General features: G+C 33.7%; 1 protein-coding gene and 1 long non-coding RNA gene across 2 annotated transcripts in view; both read right to left on the bottom strand.

Annotated features, from left to right (window-relative positions):
• The window catches only part of Lpin (phosphatidate phosphatase LPIN), a 52,758-nt gene extending 47,532 nt beyond the window's left edge, over positions 1 to 5,226 (bottom strand). Inside the window, exon 1 of the mRNA XM_080177244.1 lies at positions 4,580 to 5,226. The gene's annotated coding sequence lies outside the window, so the exon portion shown is untranslated. The remainder of the gene's footprint in view (positions 1 to 4,579) is intronic.
• LOC145332292 (uncharacterized) overlaps positions 1 to 14,084 on the bottom strand; it is a 90,228-nt gene that overhangs the window by 17,482 nt on the left and 58,662 nt on the right. The gene's annotated exons all lie outside the window — the stretch shown is intronic.

Genomic DNA, 14,084 nt, shown 5'->3' with positions numbered 1-14,084 from the left:
GTAAAAAATGTAATTAAATCATTTTCATTTAAAATACTTTTACATTACTTATAAGTTCGACTTTTTAAAACTTCACTTATTCTATGCAAGTTACACGTAATCAGTAATGTCTATAAATCCCCTTTATTAATTGATACTAGTGTCTATGCCCCTTGCATCTAGGGTATTTAAAAGAGTGTAAAAACTCCCTAAGACTTGATCTGGAAATAAAATAGCCTGAAACCATATCAAGGCGATTAATTAAGTTAAGATAAAGAACCTAATAGCTTAGCAGATATTGAGATCTTAAGCTTCAGACAGAAAAACTTTATATAATAGGATTAAGGAAGCAATTAGGTTTAGGCAGCAACTTCAAAACAAGACCAACTGTTATGTTTTTATATTAATTAGTTTATACTCGCGGCTATTAATATAACAGTAATTTGAATTCTGCACTTTATATTTATTCAATTGATTATTATTAGTTCTTGTTCAATAAAGATTATTAAGAATACTAAAGATATTAAAAGTCTTCTATCATTAACTTTGATAATATAAATAAAAAACATGTTTTTAACATAAATCTTATCAATTTTCTACGTAATTTCAAAGATATTTATGATAAGAATCTTCATAAAAAATAGTATTCTCTAAAATTGTCATCATCTCATGATTTAGTAAATTCATCACAATCAAGTTTTGTAACTCTTTTACAATCAAAGAACTTTGACTTTTCAATCAAGTTTTATTCATTAATTTCTTTGGTTATGGAAAAAAAAACAATTTTTTTCGCTTCCATAAGGAAAAAGGATAAGAGGATGAATACTCACCCCTTTTTCATGGTAAAATACTACTTCCCCATCCCTAAATTTAGAAGCAGACGAAAATCAAAAACCGCCCAGGGCTTTTTGTAAGTCAATCATAAATAATAATGTGAATAAAAAGAAAAGCGATATTTAGCAAACAGCCGTGGGCGGTCAGAATCAGCTGAATGTTCATTATGAAAAAAATTTCCCCCTTTTTAGAAATAGAAGGATTCATCTTTCATGAACAAATTTTTTAAAATAAAAATAAAATTCTATGTAATTTTTAATTAAAACATTAAAACGAAAATATCTAATCTAATATTCTTGCCCTAAATATGGAAATAGTAAAAAGTAAAAAAATATTTTTTAAAATAATTTTTAATCCTCCCATTTGAAAAGTAGTGGAATAGCAATAAATTTTAGCGCGGCAACAGCGCTAAGTAGGCCTCTAGGCCCACTGCCTATTTTCGTCTTCTAGTTGCTTCGATTCCTCTCTTTTATTTTTTTCTCTATGTTCGCTTCGCCCCTAGACAAAGGTTTCTCTTTAATAGTTTCAAAAGCATTTGTAAAAAGAATTTTGGTTCATGGAAAGAAAACGAAGTAGCGGATTTCGTCGTTTTTTTTCACAGTAGCTTTTGATAGGTTATTTTAGGCTAGGTTGGGTTAGGTAAATGTTTAAGATTGCCCCGTTTGATTAGAAAATAGGTCCCGCAGGGTTAGAGCAGGGGCTAAAAATATTAGAAAAGCAAATGTGAAAACACGGTGAAACCCGCTACTACGTTTTCATCCAGAATTTTTAACACTAGCTTAACTTTCAAATGTAGCAAGAGGTTTTTTATTTTTTATGAAAATAGACTTGTAAATGTAAAAGGAACCTTCCATAAAAAAAAAACACAAATGTCCCGATTTTAAGGAAATGTAAGAAAAATAAACTACGTTTAATTAGTAAAGTTTTGTAGGAAAAAAAATTCATACATCAAGAAGAACTTAAAAATGTTTTAATTTTAACAGTTAAAAATGTATGGTTCGTATTCCATTAACATATTTTTATACTAGCGGCTACGCCCCTAGAGGCAATTTTCTCTATAGGACTGGTACCTTGTACCGCTTCCTAAAACAAAGGATACAAAGCTTCCCTAGTAAATTTTGCAAGCGACCATATTATCCTTTAACTAAACAGTTACTACTGCATAGGAGAAGGGGCTGCGCCCTTAAGTTGAGTGTTTACCTATCCCACACGAAATTTTGTTTTTAGGAGATGGGGAGGATTTATTTCCCAAATCTCTAATAGAGAGCACGTCCCCCCCCTTCCTGACCCAGCAAAAAGTCTTAAATTTGGGATCTTCCCCCTCCCCCCCCACCCTAGATATACCACACTTTTCTGGGATCTTGCTGAGTCAAGTATCAACTGTTGGGAATATCAAAGGATGACTCCATGCAAAATTTGAGCCGGTTCCGGCCAAAACCGGCCGTGAATTTTATGAAAAACCGGTTTTTTCCGGTTTTTAGGGGGTATCTGTAAATCGATTCAGCTGGAGCAAAACCGGTTAGGGCTACAAAAAATTTTACTTCATATGAAATTTAGCCAATGCAATTGCCTACAAAAATGTACTTCATCATCAACTTGATTGGACAACTCTTTCCCCTCCTAAATGTCCATTAAAACTTCGGAAACGGCAAAAATCGCCAAAAATCACGCCTTCGGCGGCAAATAACGGCTAAACGGTCAGCCGGAGGCGAATGAAACATAAATAAAGAAATGTCTGCCTCAAAAAGTTGTTCAACATCACAGAGATGCTTGAAGTCTCTAAAACGACTCCTTCCCCTCCTTTAAGGGGAAAAACTGAAAAAACGTGATTTTCAAAAGTATGCCCACTTCGTGGGTGTGGGGGGCACTGAACCCGTCACCCCAGGGTCACCAAATATAAAGTCTAGGCGGCCCACAATGCTGAATTTTCACCAAGTGAAAGTCTTGTGTCATTATCTCTTATGAGAAAAAAGTTATTAATTAATTAAAATTTCAAATTGTGATTTTTTGATGGATTTCTTTGATGAAATGACAGGCCGGTCAATTTTTAGGCCATTTTTTGCGGTTTTTGGGCCGTCACGCCCAAACGGTTTGAGATAATCTCACGGGACCTTTTGCCCAACCTAAGTCTGGTTATTTGTGAGGTCTAGGAAGAAAAACAGACTTACGCAAAAGATTATAATTATAATCTTTACACAGAAAAATGGCACGAGGTGAGGGTTTGAGGGGGCAAAATGAGCCGACCAGCGATTTTTGACGGCACGCAGCGACGTCGTGCTTCATCCAATCCGGGATTTTTTTTTTCTTAGACCTCACAAATAACCAGACTTAGGTTGGGCAAAAGGTCCCGTGAGATTATCTCAAACCGTTTGGGCGTGACGGCCCAAAAACCGCAAAAAATGGCCTAAAAATTGACCGGCCTGTCATTTCATCAAAGAAATCCATCAAAAAATCACAATTTGAAATTTTAATTAATTAATAACTTTTTTCTCATAAGAGATAATGACACAAAACTTTCACTTGGTGAAAATTCAGCATTGTGGGCCGCCTAGACTTTATATTTGGTGACCCTGGGGTGACGGGTTCAGTGCCCCCCACACCCACGAAGTGGGCATACTTTTGAAAATCACGTTTTTTCAGTTTTTCCCCTTAAAGGAGGGGAAGGAGTCGTTTTAGAGACTTCAAGCATCTCTGTGATGTTGAACAACTTTTTGAGGCAGACATTTCTTTATTTATGTTCATTCGCCTCCGGCTGACCGTTTAGCCGTTATTTGCCGCCGAAGGCGTGATTTTTGGCGATTTTTGCCGTTTCCGAAGTTTTAATGGACATTTAGGAGGGGAAAGAGTTGTCCAATCAAGTTGATGATGAAGTACATTTTTGTAGGCAATTGCATTGGCTAAATTTCATATGAAGTAAAATTTTTTGTAGCTCTAACCGGTTTTGCTCCAGCTGAATCGATTTACAGATACCCCCTAAAAACCGGAAAAAACCGGTTTTTCATAAAATTCACGGCCGGTTTTGGCCGGAACCGGCTCAAATTTTGCATGGAGTCATCCTTTGATATTCCCAACAGTTGATACTTGACTCAGCAAGATCCCAGAAAAGTGTGGTATATCTACCCCACCCCCGGTATTCTTAAATTAATAGGTGACCAAACGTGACAAGAATTACAATATCCATAAAGGCGAGCTTAAAAGATATTATTACCTAAAATCAACAAATATAATGTAAAATAATCAACATGGCTATGCTTTACTTTTGTACTTTCAGGTAAAAGTTATGAAGTTGCAATGCTATCCAGAGCATACCCAATTGTTATAGTAATCAGCAAGAAAGTTTAGAACCAGAAAGAACGATTCTAACATTTCTAAAGAAACTAACGGATGTAAAAATGGACTAATAAACCCTTTAGAAAAGCTTTGCTTTAAAAAAAACTAGAGAAAGTTACTATTACTAATGTATAAATCCTTCAGTATGAAACAGCTTTGCTTCGAAAAGTTAAATGTATTTTCTATATCAATATCAATGTCATATTACTTTTTTTTGTGAAATAGCGGCTGCGCCCCGGCATTTGGGCTAAGAAAGGGGCAGAAAAATAGTTTACAACCTTACAGTGCCAAGGCTAAGTTTCCCTTAAAAATAGAGAACTAATTCAGTAGTTATTGAAATCTTAAGCTGCAGAAAAGAAAATTTACTACTTTATATAACAGGATTAGTCATGAACAGGCAAAATAAATCATATAGCAGCCTCAATCCCATAATTACCTTTTTTAATTTTTCTAAAACCACAAACCACTGATAATCACAAATATGCACGTGCGCGTATTTTTTGCCACTTTTGCAAAAACCCTGCAAAAATGCTTTCAATTCACGTTTATTTTACGCACTTAACTTGCAATTTTGTTTTGATAGCAACTTTTTAAATGTTTATTCTTCACGTAACTTTTGTCTTTTTGTCTTTTTTGCTTTATTTTTTTTTTAAACTAAAGTTTTTATGTTTAAAAAAGCTTAAAAATGACGCAGTTTTAGCTCAACAAGTGTATAAACTAGTATCACAGCACAGACGGACAGACAGACTGAGGGCTTGGCTAGAACAAACTAAAACATGCCTTCGCTATCATTCTGATAATATGCGTCTTTTCCTTGCCTTGCCTCCGTACCACAGAAGTTATAAAACATGAGAAATTCAAAAGTAGATTTCAGGGACTTTTTCATATACATACATAAGAATTATGCTTCTAACTAAAAAGGATTAAAAGTGGAAATATTAAGCTTTTTGTAATGATTTTTGTTAATGAAAATAAAGACCTTGGGCCCTGTAAAGCATACAGTGTGTGTGTGTGGGATAGAGAATTTGTACTTTTCTAGGAAAAATTGTGCGTAGTAAATATAGTAGTAGTGTGTACATAGTAAGCCCTTCTCTTTGCGTAGTATTTTTATTTGGTGTCCGTATTATACAGCTGATTTTATATTTTAGTAATATTTCCCTTCAATAAAGATAAGAATATCCATGCTTTACTGCATATTTTTTTTTGCAATTCAATAGTTTATAACATACTTAATAGGATTAAGTTAAAGAGAATACTTATTTGGACAATTAGTTGAAAAGGTTATAGACGTTCAAGGGGGGAGGGGGATGTTACAACCTTCAAACCTTGAAACCCACTGTTTACCCCCTTCAACATTTTCATAATATATAGGTATTAGATCACCCCCCTCAAAATTTTGATACCCCTTTAGTTTTAAAGAGGGAAGTCATTTTCTAGTAAATCCCATAAAGGTGTGTGTTAAAAGGCCTAAAAATAGTAGTAGAACGATAAGGTGCTCTATATATTTGTATTCCCTATTGAATAGAACAATAGGGAAATTTTTTTTTTTTTTTGATAACCGTACCTGGAATATCTTTAAAAAATAAGAAATTTCTATCAAACGCTTTGTTTGGCTCAAACTGACAAAAATTAAAAAAAATATAATTATAATAATAATGTTTTCTATATGTACAAGGTAAAGGTTAAGAACAATCTATACCATTAAATAAAGGAAGAAGCCATTCTTTACAGGTTGATTTATTCAAGGTGACAAAAATTAGTTTTATGTTTGTGGAATTTCAGTTTGTTTGCTTTGAAGTAGAAGGTTTCAATGTGCATTGTTTCATTTCAATTTCACTACAGCGAACAACTACATTTTAGAACATTTTTTCTGTAAATTAAACTTTCATTATCAAAAAACTAACTTGTTTTTCAACTATATTTTGGTCAATCTTTATTATAAAAAAAAATATTCTGGCTTTAAAATAGGATTTGAAACTAAAAATGACATACTACACAATAAGCAAAGAAAGAATATGACATGCAACCTCCACTTTGAATCTCTTACCTTCTTATATAGATTGTATATCTGAATGTTTTCAAAACTGTCTGTATGTAACTTGTTGTGTTGGTTTGTTTCACTAAGTCATTGTATTAATGATTTGTTAAAGTTTCATTTTAATGTTCACTGCTCGTACAACCTGTAAAGAATGGCTTCTTCCTTTATTTAATGGTATAGATTGTTCTTAACCTTTACCTTGTATCTATAGAAAACATTATTATTATAATTATATATTTTTTTAATTTTTGTCAGTTTGAGCCAAACAAAGCGTTTGATAGAAATTTCTTATGATAGATATTCCAGGTACGGTTATCAAAAAAAAAAAAAATTTCCCTATTGTTCTATTCAATAGGGAATACCACTATATAGAGCACCTTATCATTCTACTACTATTTTTAGGCCTTATAACACACACCTTTACGGGATTTACTAGAAAATGACTTCCCTCTTTGTTGCAAAACTGCTTAAGTACAGAACAATGTTTATGGTAATACTTGGGTACATTTTTAGGACTTAATTTTGGAGATGCTTTGCTTATAAGAATAAACCTTGATGTAATAGGAATCAGTATTCCAAATATCAGATGAATAGGATGATTATAAGTTATAAAAAATTGTTGTAGAGCAGGTTAAAACTCAACATATTTTTAATGGATGTACGGACTCTCTTGTAAGGATTATAGAGTTGTTACGCTTACTAAATCATACCTAACTGTCATAGGAATCTTGATGCAAAGTTTGAAATCTATAGGACAATTTAACATGTTCAAATTAATGAAAAAAGCTAACCGTTACCGACTGATAAACGAACTATAGAAAAGCCTGGCTTTTAAAAAGAATAGTAATAAAATTACAAGAACTTTAGGGAAGCAGTAGCTAAGGATGAATTAGAAAAAAGAAGAATGTACATTTTCACAAAAAATCTCTTATTACACGATTATTAATGTCTTTGTAGGATGAAGTTAAAGACAAGCTACTATAATAACATGGACAAATAGTTTTAAAAGTCATAGACGTCAAGGGGGGGGGGGGCGTTCCCCCCTGAAACTTTTTAAACCCCTTTACTTTGCTTCCACATAAGAAAAAACTAAGAAGTCCTTGTTAAATGTAGCAAATTTTATTAGGGAAGGGAGATTCAATTTCAAAAGTAACAGGATTTTTTAGTCTGTACCAAAAGTTAAAAATAGCCTTGTTGGAAGTGAAACAAATATATTTTGCTCTTTACCTGAATGACCCTACCAGGTTTGCTGGCTTCTTGTGCCTGCCAGGATGGAGATTTCAAAAAAATTTCATCTCTCAGTTATGTGTTATGCTCATATTTAAAAAGTCACTTAGTTATAGCCCTCTATCTTTCACACACAGAAAATGAGATAGACAAAACTGAAAGGGCGGCGTTCAATGCCCCCAACACTCCCAAACCGATAAGGTTCAAACCATCCCAATACTTTATATCCTAAAACCATCCTGTAAGCTTCCCTTAAGTGGAAAACTAAATGGGTTCAGTGGTTAAGAGATATTATCTATTTGATATTTTTGTTGTTTTTATGAAACATAAAATACTTTTTCCTCCCCCATAAAATCGGCACCAGACCGGTCTAGAAAAAGTCTACATATTTTAGGAGACTTATTTTCACCTAAAATCTAAAAATAAACAATTATAACCATATTAAGTGCTTTTTAAATTGATAAGTTTTTTAATTTAATGCGTAAAATAAAATAGTACACTTTTTTATTTATTAAAATGAATGTTTTCTCTTTCTAGCTAAGCTTACATAAGTACGTAATGTGATATAACTCTAATTTCTACACGTGTCTGCGCTACGGAGAAGGAAAAAGGGCGGGAGATTGATAATAGATAGATAGATAGAGTTAGATGTTAGTTTGGTTTTATGGCAGGTTCATTTGTAAGTTTGAGGAAGGTTGTTCACTCTTTTCAGAAGAAGCGCACCTACTTTATTCATTTTCTTTCCTCCTTTACTTGAAATCAAATTGAAAATGTTAACATATTATCAGTTTAGTTTGAGGTTTGTCGGTAAACATGCTCTTCAGCGGAATGTACTTTTTAACCCCACTGTACCTACGTACTTCACATATTTCAATTTTCATTTGAAAGCCAAGAAATCTTGAACAATGTTGTATTTTTATAACTTAAGATTTCGGAAAAATACTGGTCCGAATTAGTCAATTACTTTTTTGGTAAGCTTTATAAATGTTTTGATGTGGTTTTAAGTTATTTACCTTACATCCCCTACCCTCCCATTGAGGCTAGTGATGAAGCAAATTGTAGGTATTACATAAGGAACTTTGTTTTTAATCCTTAAAGTATAGATAAACCAATATGTCCACATAGAGGCCAATAGGGGCGTATCCCTTGGTAAATATTATAGGTGCTTCGCTCTATAATCTTTGAACCTTAAAATCTTGTTCTTGCTGATATTGATTGCCAAGCTTTTAGAAGTGAAAAGGGGCCCTATGTAAAAAAAATAGTGTACACTAATATTTTTTAGGAGAAATTAGATTTATGTAATCTAAGCTGTTGGAAAAAAATTTGGCATGTTTGAATTGTCCTTTTGTTTGCAATCCTCGTAGGAGGATTTCTAAATCGATATGGTATTTTCTAAATTACGAAGTAACTCTATAATCATGATCAGATGTTTAATTACAATAAGGTTTAAAGATACGTCAAAAGTACTTTCATTACATGAATCTTTTCGTTTAGACTGCTAATGAAATGTTACTTAATAGCATTAAAGCATAAGGATTTTGTTTTTGTTTTTATTATTATTTAATTTTAGAGATAAAATACCTTCAAGTTAAGTTCCTTATGTAATGAATATGATTATAAAATAACTTAAATCCTTAAAATGTAAAAGGATCCCTGTTTGTGTGTCTGGTCTGTTAGTTCCGAAGGATCTCGCTAACCCCACTGAACTGATATAGTTCTCCTTTACAGTGCATCTTCTCGTAGGCCCTTGGAAGGTTTAAAACTATTTTGGGGCCAATAAACAAGGATGATAATCCTAGAGAATGACAAGTAATTACCACTAATGGATGGTGTCATTCTTGTTATATAAGAAATCTCTGCGTTACCTAAAAGTTGTAGTAAAGCTTACCCGTGACATTAGCTCAAATGATAGGAAACCTGCTTGCAGTGAAGTTCGAATCTGGTCAACACCGCGTCAGAATGGAGACGTTAAAAATGCAACTGCTGCTATGTCAGGATGTGACATAATAGTGAGAGCAGGGGAAATGTCTTGGCCCATAAACAGATGCAACTCATTACCAAGCACATTTAGGACTTTCAGATAAAGAAAATTATAATTATATGAAATCGAAGGAGTATCCCGCCCTAACAAGGTATAAAAAAGCTTTGCATCTAGAAATATGTGTGTACACTCAGAGAGGCAAGGGGCATTAGACTGTTTATTACACTGGTCCCCAAAGTTTTGTTTTAATTTTCTCTATTCGTTGGTTATTATACAACTTTGGAGACTTCTATTAATTTTGATTGTATAGTTCATTAAGTTAAGTTTCCAAATGTTTCAACCATTTATTGTAATCTACAGAAGAGATGGTTTTGTTTATCATCATTGGGGATATTAAACTATTTATCGACCTTTGTCTTATCCCTTTAGATTCCTAGTGTACACTCCGCTGTCAAAGTCAAGGACATATTTTAATTTTTATCCTTCTAAAAGTTCAATAACAAATACTTTGCTGTATCTTATGAATGAGTTAAGACAACAAGGATGAAAACATCCCGCACATCGAAGCACAAACAAAATAATAGAATGGACAAACGGACATTGTGAGTTATAAAGCAGATGTTCAGTTGTCATAGCAAAGATAATATGAAAAAAAATCAAAGAAAATCACGGAACTTAAACTTAAAAAAGGTTTATGTCTTTTGGTGATATAATTAACTTTCGTGGATAGTCCTTTTTCTTTTATATATACAAAGTATTACAGTACCTACTAATAATGGTAATTTTATTTGATTTTCTTGTGAAACTTGAAGTATGTTCAATCCTTTGCTATGAATATTTATGAAAGCTAAGATAAGGTTTAAGTTAAATGCGTAGAAATTATTATCAAACATTTTTGTTATTGAATAAATTATAAGCTTTGTACTTTTATTTTGTTAAGTTCTAATGCACTATTATTTATTCATAAAAATCTACCAACTTTTAAAAACATTAAAGATATTATTAATCAATATTTTTTGTTTTATAAATCACTTTGTCTGTCCGTCTGTCTTTCTGTCAGTACCACTACGTTGGAAATTTGATACTATTTGAGATAGACAGCTGAAAGTTTCATTAAAGATTCTTATGACTTGTGTGCATCTTGACTATAATTTTTTTTTTGCCGTCTGTCTGTCGTTCATGCTTCAAAAGACAAAAATCCTTTTTTTCATGAAGGTTTTTGTGATGTTCTTTGATTTTTTTAGGGGATATTTAATATTATATATTTAATTTTCTTGTTTATGACATCTCAACATGTGTTCTATAACCCATTTTGTCAATTTGTCATCCATGTTTTTTTAGCTCTGCTACTTATTGATGTTTCTTCGTTAAAACAAGGATGACAACATTCATAAATAGCGAACACCAACGAACCAAGTAGGTAGATTAAATACTAGATAAGGGGGGGGGGGAAGTTTTGCCACTTTCGCTTACTCCGTGATTATTGGGCTAGGTATTAAAGTTAGACAATAGGTTGTTTGGGATAAAAGTTTACTTTTGGGTAGTAGCTCGCGTATTTTTAATCATTTTTTGGATAACCCCACCCCCTAGCCCCCCGGGGCTCAAAAACCCCCTAAAAATGAACCTAACCTTAATTTTCTCAGGAACAATTTGACCAATTGAGATGATTTTTTAAACTTAAGCTTTTATGCTTTTAAACTAACTTCTAGTTTAGAAGTCACCCCCCTGCCGCCAACCCCTAGCCCTCCGGGGCTCCAAAAAACCCTAAAAATGAACCTAACCTCAATTTTCTCAGGAACCATTTGACCAATAGAGATGATTTTTTAAACTTAAGCTTTTATGCTTATAAACTAACTTCTAGTTTAGAAGTCACCCCCCTGCCGCCAACCCCCAGCCCTCCGGAGCTCCAAAAAACCCTTAAAAATGAACCTAACCTTAATTTTCTTAGGAACCATTTGACCAATAGAGATGATTTTTTAAACTTAAGCTTTTATGCTTATAAACTAACTTCTAGTTTAGAAGTCACCCCCCTGCCGCCAACCCCCAGCCCTCCGGAGCTCCTAAAAACCCTTAAAAATGAACCTAACCTTAATTTTCTTAGGAACCATTTGACCAATAGAGATGATTTTTTAAACTTAAGCTTTTATGCTTATAAACTAACTTCTAGATTAGAAATCACCCCCCTGCCGCCAACACCTAGCCCTCTGGGGCTCCAAAAAACCCTAAAAATGAACCTAACCTTAATTTCTCAGAAACCATTTGACCAATAGACATGATTTTTTAAACTTAAGCTTTTATGCTTATAAACTAAATTCTAGTTTAAAAGTCACCCCCCTGCCGCCAACTCCTAGGACTCCGGGGCTCCAAAAAACCCTAAATATGAACCTAACCTTAATTTTCTCAGGAACCATTTGACCAATAGAGATGAATTTTAAAACTTAAGCTTTTATGGTTATAAACTAACTTTAAGTTAGAAGTCGCCGCCAACACCTAGCCCTTCGGGGCTCCAAAAAACCCTAAAAATGAACCTAACCTTAATTTCTCAGAAACCATTTGACCAATAGACATGATTTTTTAGACTTAAGCTTTTATGCTTATAAACTAAATTCTAGTTTATAAGTCAACCCCCTGCCGCCAACCCCTAGCCCTCCGGGACTCCAAAAAACCCTAAAAATGAACCTAACCTTAATTTTCTCAGGAACCACTTGACTAATAGAGATGATTTCTTAAACTTAAGCTTTTATGGTTATAAACTAACTTTAAGTTAGAAGTCGCCGCCAACCTCTAGCCCCCCGGGGCTCAAAAAAAACAAAAATGAACCTAACCTTAATTAAAATTTCTTATTTGAAGAGTTAGAGGTACATTTATTAAACCAAATATGCTTATTTTTGGATGTTATTGACATATTTGCTGAAAAAATTAGAATCGGCTTCCAGGTTCAGGTGCTGCAGGCCTCCAGGTCCACTCTGGAGACAGGTAAAATTAAAATTTCTTATTTGAAGAGTTAGAGGTACACTTATTAAAACAAATATGCATCTTTTTGGATATTATTGACATATCTGATGAAAAAAATAGAATCGGCCTTCAGGTTCAGGTGCTGCAGGCCTCCAGGTCCACTCTCGACAGGTGAAAATTAAAATTTCTTATTTGAAGAGTTAGAGGTACACTTATTTAACCAAACATGCTTCTTTTGGGTGTTCTACTGAAAAAAATTTAAATCGGCCTCCTAACATACTTGAAGATAAAATTTAAATCGGCCTCTAAGTTCAGGTGCTGCAGGTCTGCAGGTCCACTCCTGAGACAAGTAAAAATTAAAATTTCTTATTTGAAGAGTTAGAGGGCAACTTATAAAACAGAATATGGATCTTTTGGCTGTTATTACTATTTCTGGAGAAAAATATTAATTTGGCTCCTAGTTCAGATATTCACCTGGCCAGCTGCAACCAGCGGTCACCAAGACGCAGGTAAAAGTGTCCATATCAAAAAGTATCAATGAATATGATACCTAACATGTTTTAAAAAACTGAGAAAAAAACAGCGAAAATATCTGAAAATACCCCCAAAAAGCCATCAAGAAGCCTGCAGTACCTGGAGGCCGATTTTATTTTTTCTTTAAATATGGTAATATTATAAAACAAGATGCTTATTTTCTGGGGAATTGACCTCTAACTCTTAAATTAAGAATCTAAATTTTTTCATGTCTAGAGTTGAACTGGAGGCCTGCAGCACCTGAACTTGGAGGCCGATTTAAATTTTATCTTCAAGTATGTTATTAACATCAAAAACAATGCATAGTTTGTTTTATAAGTTAACCTCCAAATAAGAAAATTTATTTTTACCTATCCAGTGTCCACCTGGAGGCCTGTAGGACCCGAACCTGGAGGCCGATTTTAATTTTTTCAGCAGATATGTCAATAACATCCAAAAAGAAGAATATTTGGTTAAATAAGTGTACCTCTAACTCTTCAAATCAGAAATTTTAATGTTCACCTGTCGAGAGTGGACCTGGAGGCCTGCAGCACCTGAACCTGGAGGCCGATTCTAATTTTTTCATCAGATATGTCAATAAAATCCAAAAAGTAGCATATTTGTTTAAATAAGTGTACCTCTAACTCTTCAAATAAGAAATTTTAATTTTTACCTGTCTCCAGAGGGGACCTGGAGGCCTGCAGCACCTGAACCTGAAGGCCGATTCTAATTTTTTCAGCAGATATGTCAATAACAAAAAGATGCATATTTGGTTTAATAAGTGTACCTCTAACTCTTCAAATAAGAAATGTTAATTTTACCTGTCTCCAGAGTGGACCTGGAGGCCTGCAGCACCTGAACCTGGAAGCCGATTCTAATTTTTTCAGCAAATATGTCAGTAACAACCAAAAATAAGCATATTTGGTTTAATAAATGTACCTCTAACTCTTCAAATAAGAAATTTTAATTAAGGTTAGGTTCATTTTTAGGTTTTTTTGAGCCCCGGGGGGCTAGAGGTTGGTGGCAGGGGGCTTCTTCTAAACTTAAAGTTAGTTTATAACCATAAAAGCTTAAGTTTAAGAAATCATCTCTATTAGTCAAGTGGTTCCTGAGAAAATTAAGGTTAGGTTCATTTTTACGGTTTTTTTGGAGCCCCAGAGGGCTAGGGGTTGGCGGCAGGGGGATGACTTCTAAACTAGAAGTTAGTTTATAAGCATTAAAGCTTAA

The sequence above is a fragment of the Acartia tonsa genome, chromosome 11, assembly GCF_053477335.1.
Source record: "Acartia tonsa isolate MP-2025a chromosome 11, ASM5347733v1, whole genome shotgun sequence".
NCBI classification, from domain to species: domain Eukaryota; kingdom Metazoa; phylum Arthropoda; class Copepoda; order Calanoida; family Acartiidae; genus Acartia; species Acartia tonsa.
The sequence above is the reverse complement of the archived record's forward strand: the minus strand, read 5'-3'. Positions and strand labels throughout refer to the sequence as shown.